The sequence below is a fragment of the Parus major genome, chromosome 5, assembly GCF_001522545.3.
Source record: "Parus major isolate Abel chromosome 5, Parus_major1.1, whole genome shotgun sequence".
In the NCBI taxonomy this organism is placed as follows: domain Eukaryota; kingdom Metazoa; phylum Chordata; class Aves; order Passeriformes; family Paridae; genus Parus; species Parus major.
Window position 1 is genome coordinate 47,717,778 of NC_031774.1, and position 22,401 is coordinate 47,740,178.

General features: G+C 40.5%; 1 long non-coding RNA gene across 2 annotated transcripts in view; it reads left to right on the forward strand.

Moving 5' to 3' along the window:
- The window catches only part of LOC107206075, a 159,902-nt gene that overhangs the window by 22,639 nt on the left and 114,862 nt on the right, over positions 1-22,401 (forward strand). Inside the window, exons 2-3 of one of the 2 annotated variants that reach the window (XR_001522255.3) lie at positions 1,171-1,260; positions 18,270-18,309. This is a non-coding gene — a long non-coding RNA (uncharacterized LOC107206075). The remainder of the gene's footprint in view (positions 1-1,170; positions 1,261-18,269; positions 18,310-22,401) is intronic. The other variant, XR_001522254.2, reaches the window with a different exon arrangement.

Consider the following 22,401-nt stretch of genomic DNA (forward strand, 5'->3'; position numbering starts at 1 on the left):
TAAGCCCCTCTGTGCCTTTCTTTTGTTGTGAGCTCTTGCATGCATTATCCAGATGGGATTTCTCTGTTTTGTATAAGAAGTTCCAGTAAGAAATTTTGCAGAAGTGTTGGTCCCCTCAAAAAAAAAAAAAAAGAAGAAAAAAAAGAAGAATCTTTCTGAGCCTGTACTTTATCAAAATAGATAGGAAAGTGACATGTGCCTTTGGTATCCCAGCACCATGTCTGTCACTCTGTCCCCCCAACACACAAGGAAGGTCCAGCTGAACAGCCAGCATTTCTTGGGGCACAGCCTAAGTAAAATACAAAATCAAACAATATGGAAAAAATCAAAAAATAAACCACAATCAAAACAAAAAACTCAAACTAAACCAAAAGTGTGTGTGAGGTGCCATATAGGTATTACTTAATAAGAGTGTTAAGCAAGAAAATGCTTGAAACCACTTTGTGTTTTGAGCATGGGACACCTTCTTTGTGTTGCTCTCCCCTCTGCCCTTGTCCACCTGTCCATGTTCTGCTCCCCAGTAGCTGCTGGCTGCAGGAACACTCTCGAAGAGACAAAACTAGCCCACCCTAGGGCTGGAAGGAGCAGCCCTTCACAGCATCCTGGCAGTGACAAGGGCCAGAACATGAAAGCAGGTTGCTGCTGCCAAGGAGGAGCCAGGATGAAGGTTCAGCTGGTGTGATGCCCTTCTGCAGGCTCAAGGCAGCTGTGCTGCATTACCTGGGCTGTGTGACTCTGCTTTGTGTCAGGGGAAACCTGAGGGGATGCACCCAAATGCAGTGAGTGGGGCAGAATTTGATAGTTGTGGTCTGGAGCAAACTCTAGTCCCTAAGAGACAGGCACAGCCCACCTGCTGCTGGTGTGATGTGGGGCTGGGTAAAGGGGAAATGTTAGGGACAGAAGTTGTCAGATGGGGGCTTTACAGATGGCTGATTCTCCTGGGATTTAACTGAGGATATACAAAATGCAACTGTGAGTAACTGCACTCAGTCTTTGTGCAAAACTGTTCCATTTAAAGACACTGTCTAGTGATTGCTGCTTTGATTTACTTTTTTTTTTTTCTATAGTTTATTTTGCACTTGCAGTTTGTGAACTGATCTGGCTTAGTCTTTAAGATGCTAGCATTATCTCCAGAGTGAAACCTTTTGTTGTGTCACTCCTTGTTTCTAGTGCCAAGACCACAGTCCGAAGGGAGTCGCCCATGAAGATTTGTTCATGCAGCTAAACAAACTTTCATGGATAAAGTTCAAAACAGAAAAGGTCAGTTACACATATGTATATGTATAATTTTGTTTTGTGTATGTCTAGTTTTCTGACTTATGAGGAGGAGTCTTTGTGAAATAATACAGAAATAACTTTTTTGTTTGCTCTTTTTTAAAAAGAATTATTTGTGGAAAATAATGTATAGAAATAAGGTTTTCCTAAAGTTGTCTAGAAACAAGCTGGATCCAAACACACCTAAACTTGAAAAAAATGGCAGATGAATGAGGTGAGGCACTGGTGTATCTAGTCTTTAAGCTTCCTCCTAACTTTAGAGGTACACAAAGCTTCATTTTTTTGGGAAGATTTAAAGAAGGGGACCAAATTGGCTGCTAAAAGTTACGAGTCTTTTAACATGCCTCTGTACACCTCACTTCTGTTAGAGCTCCTCTTTTTGTATTTTTTATCCAAGCAGTGGGTCTCCCAGGGTGGCTTTTGTACTTTGCAGGATCTTGTGCTAATAATTTGCAAATTCCTGTGAATATCTCAGTTTTTCAGAGAAACATGTTGTGTTGGAATTTTGCTGCTTGGAAAGGAAGGTTCAGGTGCATACCAAAAGGTTTCTACCTTGTCACTGCTTCAGACTCACTGTAGTCTTTCCTTGATCTATATAGAGTTAATGGAATTAACCTGGGAAAGGTTTTAGTTTCCTTTAAAATCTCTGGTTTAAAAAGACTTACTTTTAGCAGGGAGGAAACTGGAGTTGCCTGGTTTTTAGGAGTGCTTTATTACTCTTACCCTCACTCCTAATCATATTGCTCTTCAGTACTTAGCTGTATCTTTGTGCTAACATTAAATAAGCACAAAACCCCAGTTGGAAACACAGAATAATAGTAATTTCCTTTCTGGATCCTGCTCTAGATGAAGTTCCTGGGTACCTTGCACTCCCAAGTCTCTAATACCAGCAACACTGTACCACAAGATGAATGTACCTGACAACAGGTAGAACAGAACTGCACTTTGTCCTTGAATAAGAAAATCACTCTCCTGTAGCAGGAGCTTATATAAAATACGTTTCTTGGTTCTCTTTTCATGCCATCAACTCTTTCTTCTTCCACTAAAAGAATAAAGAATAAAGGTCAGAAAAAAATGGATACTAAACTGCAGTTATGAATACAAACACTATTTGTGTGACTTCCTCTTTTGCAGCAACCTCCACCCACAAAGTCAAAATTGAGGCCAAAATCTCTCAGGAAAGAGCAACGATCTTAAGTCTTGGCCCATTGTTCATCCCTTTTCCAGGCCAAGCAATTCTTTGCTACTGAATTATTTACTGAGAAGGAGAATCAGCTTTATTCGTCAGAGGAGCATTAGAATCCAACTGGACTGTGAATACATATTTAAAATGTTTACTAGTGTGTTTGAAGATATTCATTTAAAGCCTTTAGAGACTAGGTTGTTCATTACAACTTCAAATGAGGTTTCCTCTAACTGTTTTTTAACTTCCCAGATGCCTGTCTTAGATTTTTCTTCTACCCTGAGTGTGTGGTTTTTTGTTTTGTGCTGCAGGTATCAGAAGCAAGATGTTATCTGTGATATGAGATTACCTTATGCAGACATGGGGTGTGGTATTTTAGGCTTGAATTTATCCATGTTGGATGTTGGAAGGCGGGGGAATTCCATTGAATTCCACTGAAGGGGGAGGAAATTCCAATTTTCCTTCTTTTTAAGGCTGCCCTGTCATGGTTTCAGTGGCTTTGGAATATTATCCTACTATGCTTGAGAAGCATTTAATAGACACTGGATGTCTTGCTCATTAAATCACCCTCCTGGATATTCTGCTCCTGGTGCAATCGGAGATAAACAGTGCTAATGCTTCCTTAAAGCTATTAGCATTTTAAAATCTTACACTTCAAACAGCTCCTTCACATTTCCTGAAGATTTTCAGAGTCTTCTTTTGGATTACTTCTCAGAACAGAACACAGTGAAATGTTTATTAAGCTTTCTGGAGAAGCTCTGGAGGCAGGATTTATTAATAGTGAGAATTCATTACTGATGCTGTTGTTCTCAGCTGATAAGAGGTTTTATTCCTCTGTATGTTATATTTTTACTTTTTAAAAGATGATATAACTTGCAACTGCTCACTATCAAAAACCTTTCTCTGGCTCCTGAGCTGGCAGAAGACTGAATCCTCTGTGTTTAGAGTTAACAGCCAAATCTCCTGACCTGTGCCTACAAACCCAGCTCTGCTTGTATCAGCTAAGGAAAAACAATTTATGTAGTCTGCTATTCACATATTTCTCTCAAGGCTGCTTCTGATGGTCCAGATCTGACTTCTCTTTTCATGGCTTGCATCTTAATACCAGTGCTTCACTGAAGAATCTCCATCCTCTCTGCCTGTGCCTCTGCCATTTAGTTTCCTGTGTGCCAGTTCAGCAGTCCATGATCCAGCATGACTGAGATTAGGATTTAGGATTAGTTTTGCTGGGATAGAAATAGATGGGTTTTGTTATGGCTGTGATGGTGGGCAGAGCTTCTCTTCTAGAGAAACGAGACCCTTTTCAGAGCCTTTCTGAACTGCTAACCTTAATTTTATATTCTTACCATGCATTTGAAGCACCTGTGGCTAAAGGGACACTTTTAGAGATTTAAGTGGGGCAAAGCTAACCCTTCCTGGTGGTCAGGAACTCTTAAGTGTCATCTTAAAGACTCCAGGGGCTCAGGGCTCACCATGATGTGGTAGGGATTAAGGCATTTGTGTGAAACATTCTTTGTATAAAAGGATAACACAGACCTCAAACACATTGATCCTTTGTTTTGCATTGGCAATCCTAAGTATATAATTGCATTCAGTACAAATTGCTTGTTGCATTTAAATACAGTAGATAAATCCCACATAAAACTCACTGTTCTGAATGCAAAGCATTTTAAGTCAGTGTTTCTAAAACAGCAACTCCCAGTGGTCCATCAACAGTGTGCTCTGAGCAAGCTTCACCTTCCTGTAACCTGCAGAGAATGAGAGTGGCAGAGACCTGATCCTTCTCAAGTCCACCTGTCTCATCTGGAAGAGAAACAAACAGCATAATGTGTAATATTACAGGGGTATAACCCAAAGCCTGTCTTCCCTTCTGATTCCTTTTCACACAAACGACATTAGTTGTCTTCTTGTCCCTAAATTGCCTTCAAAATACACTTTTTCTTCTAGTGAGAGGCAGAGAACCCTTTTAAAAAGCAATGCCAGCAAACCATCTGCTGCCTGGTTTTCATTAAAGATACACTGTGATGAAACCCCTCACCTTAAATCAAACCTTTTCTGTCCTGGGTGGGCTGGAGGTCTGTACTTGATGATTGCAGTCGGTAAAACACAACCCACTGTGACATGATCAGAGTTCTAGCACATACAATCACCACACCTCGCTGCCTAGTTTGTGATGGGAAATTACTTGCTAAAAGGACATTTTCTGTTGTGTCCCAAAATGAGTAATGGGCAAGCCTACAGAAAATTTATTTGAGAAAGGCCTCGTTAGAGTAGCTGAACTGTCAGGAAGGAGAATCATGGTGGGGTTTGTTATCTATATGGACTGCTTTTATTCAAGCTCCTTGTTCTGTCTTGATGTTTGCTAGTTTGCAACCTGCCTAACATTCATTTTATCTGAGAACATAGGATTAGTTGGAATCCAGAGGTCTCCGTGCTCCTCCTCAGCTGTGGTGAGGGGATAAGACATCCCTTAGTAATTACCTTTGAAATTGCAAAAGACCAAAGCCTTTACCTCTCATTAATGTCTAGATTAGTTTTGACTTATTTTTCCTCACTTTGTCTAGATTTAATTAGAATTTAAAGAAAACACAGCTTTATGGCTGTAATAATCACCCAGGAATAATTTCTGAACCTTGCGGTGAGTTTTGCCGCTCCTTATTGAGGCGCAGCTCATTCCAAACTGCCGCAGCAAGTCTCCTCTTCCTTGGGCAAACAATTACCTCTCAGAATGTTTTCTGAGTGCCCAGGGAGGAGGAAGCCCTGGCTGTGCAGGCTGCTGGCGATGCTGGTGGGCACTGTGAGCCCGTGGGACCGGCCGCCCACGCCGGGAGCTGCGGCCAGAGCGCTCGAGGAGCCGGCGGAGCTCTCTCTGCTTGTCGAGCCAACGTGAGACAAGTTATTACCATATAAATGAGATAAGGTCCTAGGTAATTGCAGACTGAAAGTAAAACTGAACTGGACTGCTCGTGGCTGGAAATTTTAAGTGTACCCTTCTATCTCCAATTTTTAATTTTTATTTTATTTATAAGAGTCTTTTACTTTTTTTTCCTTCCACCCATTAGCAGAATCTATGAAATGACATAAAGAGCCCTTATGTTATCCAGCTGTGACTATTTTGGACCTGGAACTTTTCTGGTGCCTTTCGTTTCTCCTCTGCTGGTTGTTATGAAACCTGTATGCAGAGGTAATCAAATTACTTTGAGAAGAATATGAATGTGAACCCCTTTGACCAAAATAATCTAGTGCAGTCACTTTGTTTATTTTTCTCTAAGAATAAGTAAGAGAAAATATCTTTGGCTTCTTGTCCTTCTCTGTCCCTACTTGGTCTGGCCATGCCAAAGGTTGGGTGGCTCAGTTTAGAAGATACTTTTGGCTCTGGGTTAGTATCTTTGTTTTCTGTTCCCAGGAATCTGACTCCAGTGTAGAGTAATTGAGTAAAAAGTGATATTCTACTACATTAATCTCTGTGTTAATTCCCTCCTTTCTCCCTCCTAACTAGGGCATAAAACCCCAAGGAAAGAAGGAAATATTTTCATGTGTCTCACCAAGGCATGGTATAATCTTAAGGATCCCTTTCAGTAGCCAAAAGTGTTTTTTCAGTTGCAGTCATCAAACCGCCTTTGTTGCAATGGAGAAGCAGCTGGAGAGACAGCCAAGCAAACAGCACCAAATGTCTCCTTTGTTGTAGGAATTAAATTTACAGGTCAAGGTCAGGCCTTGCACACTTAGTTTGGATAAAATCCATAGAAGTCTGGGATGACCACTGTGTGCTTACACACAGGGAACATGCCTGGAGCAGGGCACAGGGCTTGTGCTGGATGCATTGGTGGAGGCTCAACCAGGGAGCCAAAGGACACTTGCCAGCAGCACCCAGGAGTGAAATCTTTGTCTCTGCTACAGTGCGGGGCCTGTGTGCCTGATGGGTACGCAGCACATCCAAAGGGACACAGTCTTGCAGCTTCTGTCTCTGCTGGACTAAGCATATTCTGGCTAAAAGCAGGCACAGGAGGGCTTTTCTGCTCACCAGACCTGTGGTCCTGCACTGGAGGCAACTGCCATTCCTCTTGCCAAAATGTCTTTGCCTGGAAGTTAATTATTGAAAATTTTTCCTCCCATTTCTGCAACCATGGCTTTGTTCCCAAACCTGTGTCCTTGGGTGATTTGAAGACTTCCCATTTCTAGCCTTAAGACATTCATGGGCAGTTCATAATCCTTTGACTAAATCAGATAGATGACAAAAATTCATAGCTATAAAAATGCTTTATATTATTGATATTAAAAAATTCTGTGCACTGAATAATTGCATATTGAAAGTAAATACCAATTTAAGCTCAGTTGGAATGCCAGTCCATCCTGAAATATAATATAAAACTTTTTTCAGAAGATTGCCTGAACTGAGTCTTTCTTTAAATACCTTTCTTGATTTCTAACGCTACTGGTTCAAAATTGCTGCTTATTCTTGCTACCCAATTTCACAACATCAGTCTGATGCCTTTCCTGCACCAAGAGGATTGCTAGGGGACTCATTTCCATTTTCTTTGTTACTTTGCAGAACAACTAGAGAAATAAAAAGCCCAAAGAAAAAAGGTAATTTTACAGTTTGGTCACCTAAGGTACCTACAGTATTACAAAGCTTAATACAAATAGATCTTTAAACTTGGAGAAGCAATGTTTGAAAGGCAGGTGAGCTGTTTCAAAGAAAACTGGCTCCATGTGAAGAATAAGGAATGTGGAACTCAGTGTGGCTTGAAACATACAGCTCTCCCAACATCTGAATCATCCTGTGGATGTGATGATATCCAGAGGATATTGAAGCATAGACAGAAAGAAAAGTCAAACAATAGAGGAAGAATGAAAGAAAAATGAACACTGAGATTAATATTTCAGCAGTCTATTTAAAACCATGTTATTACAGTGCTTCAGGCATTAAATTTGCTGGTCTGACTAGTGTGGGAAATCATTTTATTTTAAACACTGTGCAGCCTTAGAGAACTTGCAGAAGTTTTCAACCAAAGTAATGCATTATGCATCTGAATTGTACAGAAAAAAAGTGTAAATCCTACATATAATAAAAATTGATGGAAGCATAAAAATGCCTGGAATTTAAAAATAAATTATGAAGAGCATTCAAGGAGATTAAATCATGTAAAGAAAGAACAGTGGAGACAAAGCAAACTTTACAAAAAAGAACAACTGGGAATTTCATCACGAGATTTCTCAAAGATGTTTAGGATACACATTTCCCACTGCCTAAAGTTAATACACCAAGTAAAAGCTAAATCATCTGCTTGCAGGAAGCCAGAAACAGGGCCAGTGTCTTGGTAATTCCAGTAATTCCAGTCCTCAGTGTTGCTGGTGAACAGCAAGGTACATACCGTGGATTCCGAGGAGGACTGTGGGTGCTGATGTCCGTGGCTCCAGATTGCCTGCTGTGGCACAGAAGAGGCTGTGGAGGGCTGAGCTACAGTCTGCCCCACATCCCAGCAGAAACAGATTTCCCACCTTGCTCATTCCCAAGGTGAGAGGACATAGGAGTGGCAATTACTGAAATGCCTGCTGACCTACCTTTTTCAAAATGCTTATTTATACTACAGTGAGGGTGGGAGCAGAGATCTGATGTATTCATCAAACTTGGGAAATAAATGGTGTTAGAAACATCCTCCTGCAGGTGCTACAAATTGGTTCTTAGTACTGAACAAAAAGGAGTTTATCTCCACCTTTAAGATTTGGTGTTTTGGAGCAATTTGATTTCAGTTCTCTAGACTCCTTTAGATATTGTGTGATTAAGTATAGTACATTATGGCTTATTGTGTGACTCCACAACAGAAACCTTTTGTTCCTTCCCTTTTCCCTCCCTCCTTCTCTTTCCCCAAACTGCCAAGGGAAGCTGTTGCTGGGTTCTGTGTGTCTAGGCAAGCTTTCTCAAGGAGAGCTGGAAACAGAGTCATCGTCTCAGTTGTGATGTGCTATAATGAGGTTTTTTCAGGTTTTCCAATTGCCACTTCTGTTCCTTTGCTGGCCAGATGGCCCATTTGAAACCATCTCATCCGAGTTATAGCTCCTTGCTGTCAGCACTTGCTTTCTGCCTGAACTTCCAAATACAGCCCTAGAGTGATATCCAACCTTTAATTTCTGAACACAGTATAGTTGTTATTCACCTTGCAGTTTGTTCTTTGATGCAGGATTTTTTTTACAGTGTCTGAGTCTTTTTTGAGCCTTCCTTAAGGAATTCTTCAGAGCATTTTTCTAACCTTTTAACAATTTTTTAGTTTCTTTCTTTTTCAGGGAACTTTGTTTCACCACTTTGTTAAGATCTGATTGTGGAACAAAACATTAGCAGTCATAACCTCTGTGGTACTGAAGTCCTTGTACCCTAATTAAAAGTAAGCTTGAGCTGGAGACAGTTTGGGTTGAACACCCCTGTGTTCACTTCATTAATGAGTGCCCAAAGTGTCACTCTGAACAGGACTTCCTTCAGTGCCATGGTGGATCAGGTTGTCCCATGTTTGCTCAGCCATAAAAGCTGAAGGGGTTTTCAATCACGATGGGTTGGTTTGTGGCTGGGCCAGCTGTTCTCCCTGATCCCCACCATCCCTTCTGCCTCAGCCACAGGGGAGCTCCGTCCCTCTCCGTGTACCTCAGTTTCCCCTCGGGAGGAAACACAGTGGTTGCAAGGAGAGGTGACAGTATTTCCTCACTTAAGGGCAGGCCATGGAGAAGACATCAACCTGGAGACCAGGACAGTAGGATAAACCCATCTCATGTTGAAGCTATGGCTTAAGTTCAGTAATCAGTATTTTCCATGTGCTTAATGTCTTTTGTTAGAACAGATCATGCAAACACATTGGTATGTGGATTACACGAGTGCCTAATTGTGGAAACCCCAGACTGTTTGTTTCACTTTGTTCTCCGACTTTGAGATTTTATTTCCTTTCCTTTCATGAAATTCTTCATTTTAGGATGGATTTAGTAAGGTTTGGTCCATTTCACTGCAACAAAGGAACACCACACTGCCCAAAGACTGCTGCCTCCACACCTTTTTTCTTGGCACCACGCATGTGCTGGGCACCTCAACAAAAATCTACTTTTACTGCTCCTCTTAGGGTTAGGCTTGAAAAAGCCACAAAGCCCAGAGCTCCAGAGACACTACAGCTACAAAAGGCATGCCAGGGGGAACACAGCACTGCCCTGGTATTGCTCCCTCCACATCTTTCTGCTTGGCACCACCCATGTGTCAGCAAAAGGCTGCAGTATTCTTAGTTCTCCCTTTCATGTCTTTGGCCCTCTTTTGTGTCTAACTTCTGCTATTTGCTTTAATGATCCCAAGACTTGGGACAATGTGTATGTCTGGAACATACCAGCATGTGCCTTTTGACTATTCCTCTGATGTATTGTTACCTGCAGAAATTGCAGCAAGTGTTATGACATCAGAGAACTGCAGAGTGTGACAGGTTAGAGATAATCTTGGCATTTGCAAAGAAATCTACATTGCAGTTTAAACTGAGCCAAGAATCCTCTTTTTCCAGCCCTTATGCAACCTCTGTTTTCACCTGAAAAGCTCCAGATCTAAAAATAACAGAGGAGAATGTCAGTGTGGGATTACATAGTGACTTTAATGTTAAAAATATATCCTGGGTGATTTTGAGCATTTCTGAAAATGCCTGACATGTACCATCTTAAATGCCTGTTTACCCTTTTGCAAGTTGGAATTTCTCCTGTGGTAGATCGTTGGGCTGAATACCCAGGGGCCTGGGTTAAAGCTTAAATGGGAAAGACATCAAACAATGAAAATGCCAGAGCAGGTTTGCTGAGTGGAAAGTTGTTATCTCTACATGTATGGGTTGTAAGGTTTTACACAGCCAGATGGTCCATCTCGAATTCCTATCAATCTGTCTTTTTGGTCCACATACATAAATGCCCATGGGTTTAGTATTTGGAGCCTGGGTCTCTAACCCTTCTCTGGGAGGTTTATTTTGCCACACTGAATATTTCCTGTGCTATGTTCACTTCAATGTTTCAGGGCAGAAAATCATCCAGGATACTTTTTCCCTAGTTTATGACTTTTTTTGCCCTCAGGTGTTGATAATTTCTAAAAGGAAGTTTGAGTGGAACTTGTGAAAAAATGGCAAATGTTTTGCCAGAGATTGCAGGGCTAGACTAAATCCCAAACATAATTTGTTACAGGGAACAAGTACATATTATGTATGTTTACAGTAGGATTAAATGTAAAACAAATCCACTGAAATTAGATAACATAAAAGTAATGAAAAGGTCTTCATTCCCAAAATTCTACAAATATATCTGATGTTTTTATTGTCGTTCTGTATTTTAGCAAATAAGAAAAAGCTTGTGGAATATTTGGATCACGAAAGAGAAAAAAATACTACATAACCATAACTTTATGTATCAATAAATACTTATGCTTTTAAAAGACCTTGAGAGCTATTGTTGATTATGAAAACATCAGTTGCTGTCCAGAAGAACAATATTGGAAACACTGATTCAGTAAAATGTGCAACATAAACCACTCAGAGAAATAAACAATGCAATAAAAACTGCCAAGGCCATAATTGTTTAAAAGGTGCCTTCAAACCTGAAGCTGAGACCATATAGCTAGAATAATGACTGAAGATGTGAGAAATGTATGCTGGTTACTCTCCTTGCCTGTCTATTTTCCATGTGACCAATGGTCTGTCTCTGTGTAGCTCATCTCCCTGAATGCTGGCTCAGAGTTCCAGCTGAACTGCTGCTTCCTGAGGTTACCATCGGCCAACCAAGTGTGTGCAGGCTTTTTATTTCACACTTGCATGAGGTTAATAGTATCAGCTTCAATTAAAAAGATCAGACCTTATGTATTTTTTATTTTTCACGTGTGACAAGTGCAAGCAGCTTCACCTGCAAACAGGACTTTGTCAAGTGCTGACAGCTTGACTGGATCCCAAAATGGGGATAATATTCCTCTGTCTCTTTGTACTGAAGACAGTAGCCACATCATACTGGAGAAAAGTGTTTTTGGGTGGTTCTGGATAAAGGTTTATTTTCCTACTGAAGTAGTACTTAGTCATGCGAAATATTTCCTAGCTTGAGTTCAGCCTGCTATTAGTCAGTGCTCGTGCAGTTCACTGGGTTTGTGCCTGCGGCCACATCTCCCTGACCAGAGGCAAAGCACGCCGTGGCAGCAGCAGGCCCAGCTCTCCCTCAGCTCTGGCTTGGCAGGGGTGTTCCCAGTGAACGTCCAGCCCTTGCTCCCTGCTGCTTGTGCTGCACATGAGACAGGGGCACAGTTGTTAGGAAGTTACTGAAGAGGAATTACTGGGGAAGGGAGGCTCAGGATTAAATTACATCTGTACCTCCAGGTGCTGGCTGGGGAAAAATATTGCCACTGACAGAGATGTAGTTGGGTTTGATCATAGGAAAAAGCATTCCAACAACTCAAGTGGCCTGTTCTCTTACCTTGTCACAGCTTATTCACCGACTGGCAAAGATATGTTAAAACATTTGGTATATTCTTTCTCCAGCTGTGGATAATACCTAAAAAATTTAAAATCCTATTTGTCTCAACATTTTCCCCAAAAAATTATTGCCATTAAAATTTCTGTGGCATTTGTAATAACTAAAAATAATGTAGTTGTTCACTTACATATATTATAAATTAATTTGTGGCCAGTGAGAATCAGCTAAGCAGATTCTGTTGTGTAAGAGTAATGATATGAACAAAAGTTTTTAATTTCCACTTCAGGACCATTTGGATGTAGATTAAGGCTGTGTTGATTCTTTGACTTTTTTTGTGTATTTCTGACTCATTATCACTCCAATCTGATAGGAATGCACATCTTGGCACCTGTTAGATGTAAGCAGTAGCAAACTGGATTTCCATCAAAATAAACAGTTCAATGATTTCTCCTGATAACCTCTGCTGAGACAGACATAGCAATGGTAAGAAGGCTTCCAACAGTTGTACAAGCATCCCATGAGAGGGAGAGAGCTCAGGCAAAATTACTGACCTCAGCAACAAGAACAGAATTATTAGTCTCTTGTCATTTCATATATGAGAGTGAAGCAGGAGGTTGCTTTAGGCTTGCCTAGTAGGAGGATGTTTTGTGAGAGCCCGAACACAAGACACCTTCCAGCTCCTTATTCTGATGTGAGAGTTTTGTTAGTGAGCTTCACTGCAGAGTGAAACTGTGTTTGTTACTTCCTCCCTCCATGTGGACAGCATGCTGTATGCTGTCTTCCTTTCACATGGAGGAAGAGGATGAAAGCAATGAGTACAAGGTCTCAGAACCCTGTTCAAACCTGATGATTCAGGCTAAAAGCAAGTGCAATACTGCCTCTGTCAGGTCCCCCCATGGAAGAGGAGCCCGTGTGGGAGATGGTCTGAGGAATGTGATGGAGAAGGGGAAAGAGAAGAGGCAGGGAGTGTCTGGCAGGCTGGCAATGTACATTTTAAGTATGCTGTTTTATTGTGCTTGAGAAGCAGCTCTGCCTGGCTGAAAGCAGTGAGCTACAGAGTGAGGAGCTGTGAACATGTGAAGTCTAGACTAGCTGAGCTCATGTGTGTGAGCTCAGTTGTTATTTAAACATACAGCAGTAGCAGCCTTTATCAGGCCAAAATAGTTAGAACCTTAAGGAAGTTGGAGATAGGAGGCTTTCTGCAGAGATCTTGTGTTGTGGAGGCCCTTCAGGAATTTTCTCCATACCTTAGGGCTGTACTGCTTTTGGTGCCAGAGCAGAGGCTGCTGGTGAACCAGGAATGGCTCCTGGGGCTGAAGAGACTTCTCTCACCAGACTGGTGGCCATCCACTTCAAGCATCTCCACCCTGCAAGACTCAGCAACCTAAAACTATGAGTACAGTGTTATTTTAAGAGGGGTTATGAAAAGGAATAATTAAGTTGGTGGATCTCTTAACTATTGAGATGAAAGGGTTGTGAAATTAATATTATAGTTTGAGAAGGAAATACTGTATGTCATTCTGTTTATTTACACTGCTAGTGGTACTTCTTAAAAAATAGTGATTGGCAAGTCAATCGTCTTTTGAAGTGGGGTTCTGGATAGAGGCTTCAGCCAGTGTTTTAGAAGCAAACAAACTTCTGATTTACCTCCAGACAAGTCTTGGTGGAAGGACTACATGTGGCTGAATAAGAAGAATGTAAATAGAGAAACACATGTCAATTTGTAGGGCATTTTGCTGCAAGCAAGTTTTTGTTGATGGTGATGAGATTAAAGAGAAGCAATCCTACTTAATTTTTTAAACTAAGAAAAAATATAGCCTGTAGAGAACAGTATTGTGTTTTGCTGGACACTTCCCTTTCCCTTGAACACTGAAACCAAGAACCCCCCAAGCATTTACAGGTGAATTTCACTGTCCTTCAGGAAACCCAGCTTTGTGAGCCAAGAAGCAGTGCTCCAGTGTTGCTTGTGGTCTCTTAGCTGGTTACAAATCTCAGCAGTGAGTTAGTGTGACAGCTGGTCAGCCTGCAGGAAGCAGATCAGGGATGCTCTGTCTGCAGGACCCTGTTTCAGAGAGAAGTGCACAGAAAGCCAGAGGGATGAGAAGTCTTGTTGGGGACCACTCTGTCACTGGTCCACACTTGCAGGGTGAAGTGTGTGCTTTGGGTGAAATTGGTATTGGGAGAGGCAGGAGGCATCTTCATTCACCCACCCATCAGTGAAGCAAGAGTGGGGCTCTGAAAATGCAGCAGGCACATACACAGTCTCATTCATCCCTGCTTGAAGATTATAGTTTTATTGTTTTGGAAGAGTCTTTGTCAAGTTTAACTAGTGATGTGAATGCAAACACAGGTAATAATTTAGGATCCTGAATACCCTCTTTAAATGGCAGCAAATTGCTGTAACATTTATTGCACAAACAACAGGGGAGACACAGTAAGATTCAAACACCAGACTTTAGTCCAGAACACCCCATGTCTTCTTCCAAAACACTTGTAAGGTGTAGAGAACTGGAGAAAGGGAAAGCATCAGTGTTGACCCAGTACCCTTTTCTGAATTTCCACTATTGTCTAATGCTTTCCCAGAAATGAATCACTGCTTCCTTGAGGCTCTTCCACTCCAGTGAACTTGTAGTATTAGGCCTGATATGATGGAAAGGTCCAGGCAATTGGCACTGAGCCAGGGCAGTTCCTCACAAAAGCTGTCATGATCCTGTCTCTTGTCATGGGACACCACTTATTTTCTTTGGATACACTTTGAGTAAGATGAAATGTAAGCAGTTATAGCTTTAAATGGTTTAAATTTAAAACTGATTAAAAACCTATTTCACTTGCTCTGCTGGTAGCCTAAGATATTACTTATTTTTTCCATAAGACAAGCTCTGGGCAAAAACTATCTATGATTGTGGCTCAAAATCTGGAGACTAAACAATTACTTCAGTAAAGATTTCAATGTGGCATTCGACACACCACAAATTGCCTGGCATATATAATCCTATTAACTGGAGTGGAGGGATGAGATCCTTTTATGCTTAGAATCAACAAACACTGCACACTAAACACTGCTTATCTCAGACACTAAATAGACACTGAAAACTGAGGCTGGTGGTTGGCTACCTGACTCACCAGAGCAAATACAGATAATACAATATGTTCTGAAAATACCAGAATGAAATCATGCTGGCTGCTTTTTCCAAAACATCTCTAAAACCTGTTTGTTTGTTTTTCCTTGCATAACTTTTTCTTGCTTTTACTTAATTCTCATTAAGATTTTCTTCACGTTTGTCCTTTATGATGCTTGTATCCCCAGTCACCTGTTCTTTTTGTGCTGGAGATTATATTCTGCACCTTTAAGTCTGGTTCAGAGAGCAAAGGGAGGAAAGAAGAAGCGCACAGTTTGTTTTCAGAAACTGCACTCACTCCTCCACATCCTTCTCTGGACTGTGTTTTCTGAAGCACAGATGGACAGCAGGACAGAGCTCTCCTTTGATTTTTGTTGGCTTTTTAGTTAGCTGAGGCCAGAAGGATTTTGGAACTGTTCAGCTGTTTGGTCTGGGAACACCAGGACTCTTTGTCCAGGGCCCCCCAAGCTGTGCTGTGGCAGGGACATGGACCTGAGCCCTGGGAGTCTCAGAGAAAGCTGAGGACACCCCCCCCATGAAAGGGACTCTCCTCTCTCCAGTCCACAGAAGGACTTTCTGAATTTGCCATCTCTTCAGAACAATGAGAGGTTTCATTGTTTAATAGTATTCATTTTTTCTTGTTTGTGACTTTGCTTATTAATTAAACAGTATTTTCCACTTCTCTCAAAGGAAGAAGATTTTTCTCCCAAATAGGCAGGGGGAAGGCCTGATGAATTTTGCCCTTTAGGGAATCGTCCCTTTGGAAGTTCCCTTCCAAATTGGTCCTGACCCAGGACAATGTTGCACTATTAGCAACCTTATGTCACTTGCTAAATTCATGCCAAAACTACTACTTCCATGTTTTTCATCTCTTAAGTGAAATGGAGACCCTGCTTAGGAATGAGCATGCTACAGAAAGTAATATTTCTATAAAAAAATCCTGTAGTAAACAAACACCAACACATTTACAATATCATGTTTACAGAATGTGGGGAATAACAACCGAGAGTGTCCTTTGCAATCTTTCTTCAGTGCTGTTGTGCACATTTGCTGTGATGCAATCTTCAGTTAATTGTCTGTTCATATAGTCCTTTTCTCAAAACATGGTAATATGCATTTAATAAGGATTTTCATGCATAATCTCCTAGGGATTCCAAAGAGATATTTTTTGAACTGCATGTTTATCTTCCATTTTGTCTAAGGCAAAGAACTGGCACCAGTGCAAAGCTGTCTATATCTGGCTCGGCCCTAGAAGGAGATGGCACCTCCCTCCTCCTGTTTTTGATTCTGATCTCATCTTATTTCTATACCAATGGCATGCATTTTTTGCAATTGTTCCCTGCTTAATTTAATTGTTCATTAAATTCCTCACCATGCTGTTTTGCAATTGATATTTGCAGGTTTCAGAAGCTGAAATGAACTTTGGACTCATTTTTATCAATGTGTTCCTGTGAAGAACAAGCACTTGTTCAAGTCAATCAGCTAGTGTTGCATGTTCTACTTTAAGAGAACTCTGAACCCAATAAATCAAATCAAAGCTAATACTGTAAATAATTTAGGTGATACATGTGGTTATTATATTAGTGGCTAATAGTACCTACACCGCTAGGAAAGATATTGAGAATCATAAAACCTTAATTCAGTCTGGAAGGGACCTCCAGAGGTCATCCACACCAATACAACCCTCACTTCAAAAGAGGTCTGACTAGATAAGGCTGTCCAGAGTTATGTCCAATCACCATCCTAAGTGCAGTGAAGCCTGTGGATTGCCCCAGAACATCTGGGACATCCCAGATTTGCTGCAGTGTTACCAGTGACTGCTTTAATGGCATGAAACAAGATGCCTGGATGAGCTTCTGATAGAGGAATAAAACTCAATTAAATATAAGAAAAACTGCACTGCAGTTTTTTTTCTTGGAGAAAAAGACAAGAATAAACCCTGAACAAATTAAAATCACGAGCATGTAAAGCAGGGTGGTGTTGATAGATGCTCTGAGTTCTCAAGTGCTGAGCTGGCAGAATGTGAAAGTTAACTCCGTAGGTTACGAATTCTTGCCAAGGAATTTCAAATCCTTCCTGGAAAACTTGCCTTTAAGCTGCTACTGCGAGCTGTGGGCATTTATTCTGGAGAGAACCCACAGTGTTTCTAATGCGTTTTGTTGCATGTGGTGTGCATCTGCCGTGGTGTGATGTAATGTAACATGGCATGTGGTGTTATAAATAGAATGATGAGATCTTGCAAAAACCTGCCTGGCAGGCAAACTCCCTGTCTTTCCTTTTGAAAGGCTTCCTGAGCTCTCCACTACGCCTCCCTCTCTTGTAAAGTACCTTCCACTCCAGCACCCTCCTGCTCGGGCTCCCGGGGAGAAGTTGGGATGGAATGGGTTTTTCTCCCAATTTCCTTTTTCTTGTCAGCAGCACAGCAAAGACTTCATGGGGGCAGTGTCTTGCTGCTCTCATTTGCTGTCTCTCTTTTCATCTGTGTCTATGCATTTCTAATTTGCTCGGTGCTATGGGCAAGATGCTAATTTTAGCAACCTTGTGTAATTACTCCGAAGTCACTGGGGTTAATGCATGTGTTCAGTATAGCTCCAATCAGAATCTGGCCTTATGTTGTCTTAACATTTTTAGGTTTTGGGGTTTTTTTCCTCCCTGCTGACACTAAGTTAAATCTCTGTGGCTTCAGTAGTAACACTAATGTTAGAATAATGTTCAGATATGATTTAAAATAGGCCAGGGAGTGAGAGTTACCAACAGGACACCATGGGAGCAATTCCCTGATCTTTCTGGCAGGGATGCTGGTCTGCAATTTTATGGTCCCCAGCCTGCTCTCTGGAAGAGTGATGTGTTACTATATTTATACCAATCTGTTAAGAATATTGCTTTACCAGCATTTATTTCTAGAATTGTTTGGGTTTCCAGGCAGGCTTCTCCTCTGACTGCCTAAGCAAGAATAGTTTGCTTTAGCAGCATCATGTGTAAGTGTTGAAGGTCATATCAGTTGCCTGATAATAGTCATTATTCTAAAGCCTCAGCTGTAAAACTGGACTTAGCAGGAATTCCTCTTCTTGTATGGTTCATGTTCCAGTGTGTGACAAAATACACAGAAAGGGGTTTTTATTTATTTTTCACTAGCAATTTTTAGGGTTTTTTTTCTTCACTTTTTGTATAGACTGAAATGATATTTCTGAAACTCTGTTGATAGAAACTTTAGCTATTAGGATTTTTTTTTTTCACAGAAAGGATTTTCAAGCATGGAACAGGCAGCCCATGGAAGTGGTGAGTCACCATTCCTGGAAGTGTTCAAAAGAAGTGTGGATTTGGTACTTGAGCCATGGTTTAATTGTGATCATGGTGGTGATGATGCGTTGGCAGTTGGACTTGGTGATCTTAAGGGTCTTTTCCAACTTTAATGATTTATATTCAGGCATATAAATACCAATACATGGTGTGATTTCCTGTTGCAAAGCTTCTGTTGAGTAAAATCCAAACATACTGGATTTTATAGTGATATAAAGTGATACCACTTCCTGAAGTCTTAAATGGTTTTGAGACATCAGTAGTCAAGTCCATACATGAAGACAGCAGTTTGGTGGCATTCACTCTCTTTTGGCTGAGCCACATGGGAGAAGTGTGCCTGCAGAAATGACTGAGATATTTCACAAGGGAGATGTTGCATCAGACTTGGTGTATCTCCTGAAGGGTGAGGAGAAGCAGCCAAACATAGCAGATAAATAATTGGTTTGTTTAATCACTTCCCACTGATTGTCCATCCATACATAAGAAAACATTAACCAGGGAAAATGTTAGCACATGACTGCTGCATTGGGTTGAAACTCATTGTGTTTGGCTCAGTAATCTAGCAAACGCAAAACAGATTCAGCCTAAAGCATGATAGCTCTTGTAAATTTCACAACTCATGAAACATTTGAAATCCTATAGTGTTACAAATTAAAAGCATGTTTATATGCATGATTGGAGGCATTATCAGGGGATAGTTTCTAGTAAAGAATTTCTTTCCTTCTTTCCACTTAATCTTTCCAGCTATGCTGAAACATCCTCTACTAAACTTTGTCTTGTGTGGTATCACCCTGCCTCTAGTTTTGTGCATCTGGCATCCCCATTTGCATCTGGAGTGTTACTTGCTTTCTAGTTACTTTGAGGGCTGTTTGCATCCAAATTTACTCTCCTCCTGCTCCAAAGATTTATTTTTGTCCGCAGTACAAAAAAGAAATCAGACTAAGCAATGCAAGAAAATGTTGCTCCCCTTTTCATCACAGAATATTTTTATTCCAGATCTAAATGTGCTCGGCTCCTCAGAAACAAATGGATCTTGTGTTGGCTGCAATCCAAAGCATGTACAGCAAATTCTGGACTTTTGCAATTATTTAATTGATAGACAGGAATTGAGATACTACTTTGATACTTAAGGAGCAGAACAAAATGCTCCGGTACAGTGGAATGGACTTGAAACACATTTGGTCTCAAATTTCCCTCATTTGAAATGTAAATATATGATAAAATACAGAAGTACTGAAAGAAAATGCAGTCGCTTATAAAACTTGTGAACCCTCTTTTAGTCATCATGGTATCTGGTCTTTAATTGCTGATGGATAAGTATGAAGGGTGGGCTAAATGAGCTAAGTGGATGCTGTGGGATTTTTGAATCCTTAATGTTTATTTAAATTGCATTTTAAATGTGCAACTGTATTGAAGCTGGGATTCAGCCATGTGACAGAATCTGAAATCAAGCATTGCTTTAATAACCTCCTGGTGTTAAGGGATACTTTCTAGAGTAATTTGAATAAGTTTTGTGAAATTACTCAAGCCTTATTTTTGTTAAATGCCTTGTAATGGGGCATACAGATCAGCAGAAAATCTTTACAGAAAGGTGAGTAAAAACTAGTTGTCCCTTAAAACCTCTTCTCTCCTTGGACTGAATCCACTGGCAGAAGGTGTCTAAAATGTCTTAAGGTGTCTCCAGGTTCTTCATATGTTCTTCACTCCACCACCACTTGCTCTTAACAGCACAAGAAATTGGAAGAAAAGAAAAAGCATTTGCAGCTGGTGCAATGCTTTTTCGTCAGCCAACTATCTAGTGAAATACTGTTTAAAACAAATTGTAATGGAACACCTTTTGTGCCTTTTAAAACAAAACAAATAAACAACAACAAGAACTGAAAACCGAAATCCACCACACAAACTTTTCTAGTGCATTCATAGATTTGTTCTTCCACAATACCCATGAGGGATTCTCTTTTACTGAGAACCTAAGATTAGGAGCTTAACAACACAAGGTTTTTTTCTGGCATAGAGCAAGCTGTTCCTTATGCTACATTTGCCCACATCTAACAATGTCTGGCTGCAGCATGAGCCCTCCTTTCCCGCAGTGAAGTGTCTCAAAAAACGTTTCCTAAGTGCTGAAGAACTGTGGAAAACTATAGGAAAGGAATTAACTTAAAACCAAATGGAGTGGCTGTGTTTTCGGCTCTTCAGTGCATTGTTCCTACAGGAAGAACAACTACATAGTCAAGAAAATCCAACATGGAAACTTGAGGACACTGATATGTAGCAGCTATTTTACATCTTTGCCTCTGAGCTGCTGTGACAGTCAGAAGTCCTGATCTGCAAATAAATGCATTATGGATGTGGGGTAGTAGACCACAAGGCAAGAAATACGATGTGCTTTGGTCAACACAATGACAGCAACAGTGGTGGGTGCTGCAGGGACTCAATATAACCATGTTTCAGTGATGCTTTGTGAGATGTAAAGCCTGCCTGACTGTGTCTGTGTCTGTTTCACTCTGTAGTCTTTGGGTGTGGCTTGTTTTCCTTTCTCTATTAGTAAAGCTTAAAAAAAGAAAGCAAGGGGGAAAAAAATTCCTTATGTTGTCACTAAAGGACATGAAATGATTCACATGAATGTCTCTTAGTGTTAGAACAGGAAAAAGGCAACTTTATTCTCTGACTCCAGTATTTATCGATTCTTGACAATGGGCAGAGATTGGATAATGAAGTTACCACCTTCCCAAGCACACTGGTCATGCGAAACATCCATCAAAAGACATTTCTTAGAAGGAATGTGATAAACAACTTATGTTTATGTTACTTTCATGGGAAAGTAACTAGAACTATGAAAACATTATCAGAAGGTTTTAAGTTTCAGGGCAACATTATGGGATCATGCAGTGAAAGTTAAGGACACACAGCACTGCATCAAGGGTGGTCAACATCCTTAAAGTAAGTGGTGAAACAAAAGGCTTTCAATTTGTTCAAACACAGAGCACATTGCAGTTGTGCAATGAAATTTATTCCTCATGAAGCTTGCTTGAGAGCTGCACACTGGAGTTTGTGTGCAACTCTTTCACAGTTGTCTGTGAGCTTAACAGTCTCCCAGAGCAGGTGAACTAAGTGCCCACTAGACTTTCCTTTTTCCAAATATACCTTGAATATATATATGATATAGATATAGATATATATAATAGCTGAAATAGGAGCTTATGCATTTTTCTGTCTGTAAGCAGCAAGATGAACTGGAGTCTGCCTCTGCTCCAACCTGTTCTGTACTTGCCCAGCTTTTCCCTGGTGGAACTCAGTCTCCAAGTATCTTTGCACAACTTCTGTAATCAGAAGAGAAGAAGCTATGTGAAAAATAACCTTAAAGTCAGAATTATCTTAAGATTATTGTGTGCAATTGAATAAAGCATAAATTGCTTTCTATTTTTAATACTCAATTGAATTTCTAAAGCTTGTTGCTAGATGAGAAGTTGGTTTATTATCCTACAGATTCCTGATGGAAATAATTAGCTTCTCTCACCACCAAGACTCAATGTAATAAGCTATTCTTGAGAGCTATCCTGACAAAGATACATGTTTAAAAGCATTCTCTCTGTGAGTAATTGTTTTCCTTGTTATCTGGAGACAGAAACAGATTTACATACCAGAAACAATTGCTGTCTGCTAAAATTGGCCACTTTCACAAAAGCCAATTACTTTTTTCCTCTGTTTTCTACTTAAGAGTTCAGTTTTGATATGGAAACTATCCTGCATTACAGTGATATGGGGTCAAACTTATCAGAATGTATTTTCTGGTCATCCATCATTCTGCTGTGTGGGTCTTGACTTCCTGCACTTCTTCTCAGTCAGAACATGGGTTGCCTACTTATTTTCTTAAGCTTTGGGCTGGTTTTATTTTTGTTATGTTGGGCTTTGGGGTTTTATATTTGTTTAAGTTAAACACCAAATTTGGATGAAAGATCCTTAATGTTCTGTGCTTTCAAATTTTGAATTAAATTCTTCTGTGTCTGGAAATTCCCCTTAAGGCTGGTTGTTCTGAGATGTTGTGGTGCTGGAGGAATGGCTGATCCTCTG